Raw genomic sequence first — 8,990 nt, forward strand, 5'->3', positions numbered from 1 at the left:
TTTCCGATCATGTAGTATCATTAATCATCCACTGTAAAATAAGACTACACCATTTATTACAACAGAGATTGACAAATAATGCTACCAGCTTCAAAAGCGGTAAATCTTTGTTGTCATCAGTTATAGAATTTCCAAACGCATTTTACGAGTCTGTAGTATAAAATAGAGATCATTTGACAAATTGTCTTCATATGTTAAGGATAAGTACATAAGACAGCAAGCTAATTACATTTGAGAATACTCTCTTTTAATCTTTTGTGACTTTCGATTGCTTGGACCGATTATTGTGGCCAGTATAGCTTATCGCCAGCGGGATGAGCTTTCATGTGTAGATAAAACAGTTTTACTCAATTATGGTTCACTTATTAAGAAACACATAATGATCGTATGAATTGGCAAGAAATGGTTCATACACAACAGTAAACTGTCACATATTCGTTATAAGCTTTTGCTAAATCATTTAATAACTTTAATCACATTCTTAAACAATAAATGCCCGAGGACATTTCTTGAATTGATACAAATACTAAGATTTTGGGTTTTAAAATTTTCACAAGAAGTATTTACTCACTACTTTTAATTGTACTGACAATTTGAACAATGTTGTTTCTTAGTACAACATAACATGGCTTAAGTATCATTTATTCATCCCTGCTACATACCCTGAACCTAATTATGGAATAAACAGAATTTCTTTGAAAAATAGTGTATTTATTAAAACATATTTTGCAAACTATTGTGAGCAAAGTAATTCACAGTGTACATTATAGTGATTAAAACTCCCTAAGGACAAAGAACTCTTGCACAGCAGGCCGGATACGGCTTCATCAGATCTGTTTTCGTTTTGATACATTTGGAACCTCGTGGGATGGAAAAGCTTTGACATCTGCAATTAAATTATTTTAATAACAAATGTTATATTATGGAAATTACACAACTAGGTATCTATATGAAGTCCTTTACAGAACAATTACTAATAAACTTATTGGATGGCTTTTGAATCACTTAATATTTCACAACTATTTAATATAAATCGAAAGCTAACCGAAATGAATGCATCCCTTTATTTTCCAGATTGCGTTTCGATGATAATATGATTGAAATTGATGTTATGTGTAATCTACAACCCACGTATTCCTAATGTTAAGGTTTTTCACTGAGAATCCTGAAATAAATATTGTTTTAAAGTTTTGAAAATTAATATTTAACGAAGAGAGACCTGTTCTTACCCGTGTGACTTGTATTAAAGCAGCAACTTATCATTGATATACCGTGTATAGTACAGTTTACAATAAATTACATTATCTAGGAATATAAAAGCTGTAGGACTAGTAGTGATTATAAGATGGTGAAGGAACTTACGCTTTTTTTATAAAAAAATTATCTTTGGCACATTTATAGCTGATACATTGACCAATTGGATTATATTCATCTCCAGTCTTTATAAACTTGTTGTTTATCATACATCCACCTAAAAATCCACAGTTAAAATTTTTAATAATGAAGTATATCAACGTTTGAAATATTTTTCTTAGTTTGCAGTTTTGCAATACTGTTTTAGAATTTAAAAATTCGTATCCTTATGGGCGCGAGGTGCTCTCACATTTCAATTTCCCCCTATAAAAATGGCATAGAAAAAGTTTAGACCAATATTTTAACAGTTAATCAGTTTTGTAGAACAGAAAACGGCTCAAGTTCAAAGAAGACATTTTGAAAACATTTAGGAGCCAAAAATAATACGAGAACTTATGCGTATGAGAAGATTAGAAGAGCTGAAGAAAAGAGACCTGGTCTAAAAGTAAGGAATCCACATACACATTCACTTGGAGGGATGAATAATGTTTGCTAGTTCTGCTATGAATTTTAATTTGGAAATGAAAAGGTTACACTGTTTTCACGGTGGTACAATAAATTTGCATAATGTCAGATCAAATGAATACATGCAAAAAATGTTTACTGACCTCCAGCTATTTGTAAGTCGGAAAACGTTGTAAAAGACACTAAAAAAAGCCAGCTTCTAAAAAATTGTAAACAATTTTTTTTGTGTTTAGATTGTTTACATCTTGGCCCCTTACGGCACATTTTGTAATCAATGTTTTTATACGACTTTAAATCTTGGGCACTTGTGTAGAAATATCCCTACAATTAGGTGATCCCCAATTACTATTAACTAACTGGTGTGTCGGTGGCTCAGTTGGTAGCGTCACGGACTTCGGGTCCAAGCAGTGATGTCGTGGGTTCGGATCACAGAAAACATACTACTATAACCTAATTATGTTATAGTAATATGTTTTCTGTGGTTCGGATCCTGGTCACTGCCACAAAAGTTTTATCAGAACAGTTCACCTTTGTACTGTACCGACTCACCCCTTGCTTTGCTGGATACGTTCCACGCACAGATCTGTAGTCTATGTGGACGGGAGGGTAAAAAAAAATTAACAACAACAACTGAAGACTAAAAAGAAAAAGCTGTTACAACAAAACTAAAGTCATTGTAAGAACTTGATAATGGTAGTACGACTAATAGAAATTATATGATACACCTGTCGGACTTAAGAAAAAACTTTAAATGTTGCAAATACATTTCGTCCCTTTATGAAAACTCTGAATAAATGTTTTAATTAATATAAAACTTTTAGTCCCGATGTATAAAGATATTAGCTAATAGGAAACATAGCACAAGATTATTATCTCATTACATAACACCAATTTTGTTGAAGGCATCAATCAACAAACAAAAAAATACCCCCGCTGCGCAAACCTGCCGACTAAGGCACATTTCCATTTGCCTCGATTGATTTTCAATTAATCTATTAAGTTAACATTTATGTTCATCGAGTACCTACAGGGAAACTCATGAAGTGTGTTTTTTTATTAAAATATCAATGGCTTGGTATGAAATAAACAATTCCACTATGTTTAATCAAAATATACCCATAAACAAGCCAACTACAACATTTTACAATATTCTCCATTAAAATAACATATGAATTTTTTATTTAGCATTTTCTGAATTTTCTCCGTAACCAATACACTTTGATATACTAAATTATTTGTTTTTTTAAGCTCTTTAAAAAGGCCCGGAGAAAAAGTTATTCCTACATTTTGTGTTTTGAAGGGAAAAATGAGAAAAACCCATTTTTACCCCATAAAACCCCGTTCCAATGGTCCGTCCGATCATGATGGTTCGCGAACTCATCCAAGTTTATCCCGCCTTACACCTTCAAACCAAATTTTATCAAAATTGGACAAAAATTAGGCTACTCAAGTTATCGTCTAGATGGAAACACATATACATATATACAGTGTTTCCACATATATATAGACAGTATATCTCACTATACAGGGTTAATAAAAAGTCTGGAGACCCCCTGTTAATTTTTTTACGGACCATACTAGAAAAACTAAACTCGGCACACCTTCATGACATGCTATGAAGTACTTTTTGGGCATAACCGCTACTTGGTGTGCATTCCCAAAATGGGGGATTTTGGGGAAAACTCAAAAATTTCAAATGGTAAGACCCATCGAGTGACCCCTCATTTTAAAGGTCGTAATAAAATAAAACTTGCGTTGTCAACTAGAGGTCTCTATCTCAATCCGGTAAAAAATATCAGCTGATTGAAGTCTTAAGAAATCAGAATGAACTTGCAATTTTATATTCAATTGGCTTCTTTATTTTACTGTGTTAAGATAGAGACCTCTAGATTGCATTGTTAGTTTTCTTTATTACGACCTTCAAAATGAGGGGTCACTCGATGGGTCTTGCATTTTGAAATTTTTGAGTTTCCCCCAAAATCCCCCATTTTGGGGATGTACACCAAGTGGCGGTTATGCACAAAAAGTACTTGATAACATGCCATAAAGGTGTGTAGAGTTTAGTTTTCCTAGTGTGAGCCGTTACAAAATTAACAGGGGGTCTCCAGACTTGGAAAGCTGTAAGTTAAATTTAACTTCTGAGAATTTCAATCGGCTGCCATGTTTTACTGGATTGATAAAGAGACCTCTAGTTTGCGTTTTTGGTTTTCTTTAACGAGGACCTTCAAAATGAGGGGTCTCTCAATGGGTCTTACTATTTGAAATTTTTGAGTTTCCCCAAAAATTCCCCATTTTGGGGATGTACACCAAGTGGCGGTTATGCCCAAAAAGTACTTCATAACATGCTATAAAGGTTTGCCGAGTTTTGTTTTTCTAGTATGGTCCGTTAAAAAATTAACAGGTGGTCTCCAGACTTTTTACTAACCCTGTATATTGATTTATGTGTGTAAAAATTTGAACGAATGGTGTTTTTGGCCTCTGGGGACATCAAAATAAAAAAAAGTAATTCGGTCTGCAGCTAAATTAACAGAGTTTTACAGAGTTTCTTCGTTTTTAAATTGTAAATAGTTTGTACCTTTTGAAGTTTGTATCTTTATTTTAATGGGTCTGATTTTACTTGTTTAGTTTTAGTGACTTTTGCCCTGTACATTTATGTATTATTATGGCAATAAAACATTCTGATTCTGATTCTGAAATACTACATTATGCGTGTCAAAAAGAGAAGCGAATTATGACGTTAGTTATCTTCAAGGGTTACAAATGTGGTCCTAACTTATTCATGGGGAAATCCTGGTAATAGTAACAATTAGAAAGTTCTTATCTTTGGGTCGCCGTTTAGACTTTCCTATTAGCAAGTCATTCATAGTAGACTTTTGAAGTTTTCTTGTTTTAGTAGTGCTGTCCAACCTCTCTGTAAGTGCGCGTTAGTACAAACAAGTTTGTACTATTGCTAGTAGTTCTTCAACAACACTATGTCGTTTAACGAACGTGAACGTAAAACACTTCTTATGATGGTTGGTTGGGGAAACAACAGACGATTACACGAGGAAGCGTGCCATTTATTTAATGACTACTTCCCCGAGAGGCAGCCAATTTGTAGAACAACTGTAGGGAGAAGTGTTCAACGATTTATGGAAACAGGAAGTGTTTCCGATCGTCCTAGATCATGATGGCCAACAAACGAGGACAACTCTTTAGATGTCTTGCAGTCATTTATTGAGAACCCGTACGGGTCCCTACGCTCAGCAGCACAAACTCATGACATCTCTGTTAAGTCTGTTCAAACCGTTCTGAAAGAGTCAAATTTTAAGCCTTACAAAGTTCATTTGGTGCACGAACTCAACGAAGATGATTACGATCGACGTATAGAATTTTGCGAAACTATGATGGCTAAAATAGATGGCAACGAAATTTATGTAAACAATATTGTGTTTTCAGACGAGTGTACATTTATGCTGAATGGAAGCGTAAACAGACACAATTGCCGTTACTAGAGTAGCGAAAATCCTCACTGGATGCGGGAGGCACACACGCAATATCCACTAAAGGTGAATGTCTGGCTTGGCGTGATAGGTACCAGTTGGTAGGTCCTTTCTTTATTGAAGGAAATTTAAATGCAATATCATACTAACGTTTGCTAGAAAATGAAATTACCCTAGCACTTCGAATCATGTTTGGAGAACATTTTCAGAATATCTGGTTACAACAGGACGGAGCGCCCCCACACAACGGCATCGACGTCAGGGCCTATTTAAACTCTGTTTTTCGGCAACGGTGGATCGGAAGGGGGGGGGCTGTAGAATTCCCGGCGCGTTCACCAGATCTGTCTCCATTTGACTACTTTGTTTGGGGTTACCTTAAGGACAATGTCTACAAAACAAAGCCTCAAAATGTAAATGAACTGAGGCAAAGAATACTTCAAAAATGTCAGGCGATTCCTCAAGTTGCCCGACGAAATTCTGTTAATAGTTTTTATCTGCGTCTTTCCAACTGTCAAAAAACCGGAGGTGAACCGTTCGAGCGTTTACTCAAACCTTTAAACCTTTTTTAAAACCTTTAAAAACCTTTAAACAGCCGCCGTGTTGTACTGGATCAACCTTTTTTAATTCGCGGTTTGCGCCATTAAACTCTACTAGCTAAGTACTTTAAAATGATGTGCATATTGACCTATGCGTCCCTATGATATGACGGAAAATTCATAGTTCCTTAAAAAAGTAAGATTTAAATTTAAGATTAAAGTTAAGATTTAAAAAGTAGATTTTTAGGTGTGGTGTTGATATACCAAATTTTATTGATTTATCTGTTGTCGTTTAGAAAATATTAAGCCCGTGCGGGACTTTATATACACCCTGTATATCTATGGCATTATTTTTTTGCCTAAATATGTAAACACTCACCGGATCTTGCTTCAACGTAGAAAATGTATAATAGACAAATGCACAGAAAAGACGGAACTATTTTACACAACATAGTGAATATTCCTTCGTCAATGAGAAGAGAGAAGAGAAAACATAGTAACAAGACTCGCTTCGTCAGATTTTATGAGTTTCTAATTAACAATGTGAACATTGTGAAGTCATAAATAGTGAGTAATGCCTTACTATTTTTATCTCTTTGGCACATTAACTGGGACATTATGAATAATTTATCTATATTTTATGTTTGAACCTATTGTTTGTTTTTATCAAATATCAATAGCAATTTATGCAAACGTAAGCGTACAATTAACACTTATGATTGTTTCGAGTAATAATTAGAAATAAATAATTTTAAAAGTGGATACCTACATTGTTCTAATATAATAACCAGCACCATACGACCCGCTTCAATTTGAAAACAAAAACTTCAACATTTAAATGTTATTTTACTTTTCACCAAGCAACGCATTAAGTCTGCATCGTCTTTTTAAACTAAAACGGATATCGTAATTCCTCAGTGCTATTGCCATTAAAATTTAGTTTTGTAGAAAACTGAGCCTGGCGATCTTAATCATATTACAAATATTTTAACTAATTATATGTCACAGCGTTAAAAGTATAATATTAAATAGTTTATTTGAAATTAAACCAATATTAATTCAAACGTAGTATAGAATTTAACTTAATTTTATTACCCTAAATAAAAGTGTGTATGTTTTCAATTTCGCAATTTTACATCAAACTACATTTAAAATGTTACTTGATTCAGTTAAATGGTCGTATATAGGTATGTGTAAATTTTTAGGAGTATATAATATAATCATCAGAAAGGGAGACAAAAATAACTTAAAAGGATTGTGTTAAAAGCATTTAATTTTATCCCTTGGTGTGCAAATAAATTTGTCTCTTGTACTTTGTTTAACAGATGTTGTTATCACATGTTATATTCTTTATCAATTTTGAAAACAGTTTTTAGTAATTCAATACACATTATTGTTCACATCACAGTGTTTTTTTATTCATTTACTATACATTATTTCTATCAAATACTTATTTCAAGAAGTTCAATCACAACAAAACAAACATATTGTTTTCATTTTTTCAATATTTGTTCTAAATTAATCTAAAGGAAGAATAATTTGCACTACTGTGAAATAACCTGTTTTCGTTACCTGTATCAACTACGAATATGCATAATTACATTGTTTACTACGACAAAAGAATGTTTGTTTTTGTTTTGTAATCTGTTTCAATTTTCAACAACGAAAACTGTACAACCAAAGTAATTATTAACTTCAAATTGAAGACACAACCTAAATATGCTATGAGTTTTGTCATGTTCCTAATTGTGAAGAAGTATCCAATGTCTGTTTTAATTAAGAAAATAATTATTATCTGTAGTATAGCGAAAAGCAATGTTCAAATCACGAGTGACAGTGGGTCTATTACATATTCTCGACCATTTAAAGTGCTTGATAAATCTTGCACTTCAAACATCTTTCATTTTCTAATCGTGTTATGAAATGTACTATTAAGTAGACAATGTATCACTTTCTGTTTAAAAAATACAGCGATATTTTCTGGAGGGTAATGCAGTTCCGTCGACCGGTAAGTAGGTTAGACGATAAACTTTTATAGTTTTCTGCGACTATCATGAACCGAGTTGATGACTCTCCTTGACTTTTAGTCTTGCAACATTTAAATGTGCAATTGAGTTCAAAGTTTGTATACAGCCATTCTTTTCCAACTGGCCCTCAGGTAAAAAAAATAAATTTCACAAATCAATACAAAAACATTATAAAATTGAAGTAAAATACCTATTTCATTTACTTCAGCATTTTGGTTAGTTAAAAAAATATTTAATGACTTTTTTAAGAGTTACCCAACCTGATGTACAGTAGTCTCTCTCCAGACCAAACATTTGACTTTTTTCAGGCAGTGAAGAATAAGAACATTAATCACATGGTTGTTTTACAGTTTGTGGATTAGAAGGTTATGTCTAGAACTTCAAGTTAAACTACTATTCTCACAAATTTGATTGTAAGTATTTCTTTAAAAACTTATATCAACTTTGGCTATATAATGTCACATCTGATACACGTAACTTAAAAAGTTGTGTTTGAAGAATCAATTATTTTTTTCAATAATTGAAAGTTTCTAAAAGTATGTAGAATTACAATACCATGATAACCTATTATATGAAAAAAATGTTTCCTTTTTGTTTTATCATAAATAAATGTTGAAGTTCTGTCACATCCGATACATTATGGTCTGAATGTAGTGACCTTAGACATTATTCTTCACTGTTACCTAATATAAATGTTTATTTTTAGGTTAACATGGATAAAGTTAAGGTGAACGGAATGATGAAGGGCTGGAGAGAAATGGTGCAGAGGAATAACCCGAAAAAATGGAAAGAATGTCTAGAAAAAGATAAAAACAGGAATAGGCTAAACCGGGAGAAGCAAAGAAAAACAATTGAATCATACCAGAACCTATTATCAGAAAAGAGGAAAAAGGACAGGGAGGGACAAGCTTTGTATAGAAACAAGAAGAAAGAAACTACAAAATTATTATGTGCTTCAGAAGAACCTAAGCTAGGAACCTACAAGAGCCCTCGGACACTTGGTAAGGCAGTTAGTAAAGTAAAATCAGTTCTACCTAAGAGCCCTAAAAAGAAGAAAGTCGTGATGAAACATTTATTAGAGCACACCTTTGGTCCACATGTTGTAAATAGTCTTTTCAAATCCAAAC

At 33.1% G+C, this 8,990-nt stretch overlaps 1 long non-coding RNA gene across 2 annotated transcripts; it reads right to left on the minus strand.

The window, feature by feature from the left end:
- Nucleotides 1-560: 560 nt before the first annotated feature.
- On the minus strand, nt 561-6,387 carry LOC128983909 (uncharacterized). 2 transcript variants are annotated; one of them, XR_008489968.1, is made up of 3 exons: nt 6,216-6,387; nt 1,363-1,471; nt 561-886 (listed from the first exon to the last, which is right to left on the minus strand). It is a non-coding gene; the product is annotated as an uncharacterized LOC128983909 (long non-coding RNA). The 2 variants fall into 2 exon arrangements; XR_008489969.1 differs by lacking the exon at nt 1,363-1,471.
- Between the last annotated feature and the right edge of the window lie 2,603 nt (nt 6,388-8,990).

The sequence above is a fragment of the Macrosteles quadrilineatus genome, unplaced genomic scaffold (assembly GCF_028750875.1).
Source record: "Macrosteles quadrilineatus isolate MER2022 unplaced genomic scaffold, UCM_ALF_1.0 Scaffold_2__2_contigs__length_208266976, whole genome shotgun sequence".
NCBI lineage: Eukaryota > Metazoa > Arthropoda > Insecta > Hemiptera > Cicadellidae > Macrosteles > Macrosteles quadrilineatus.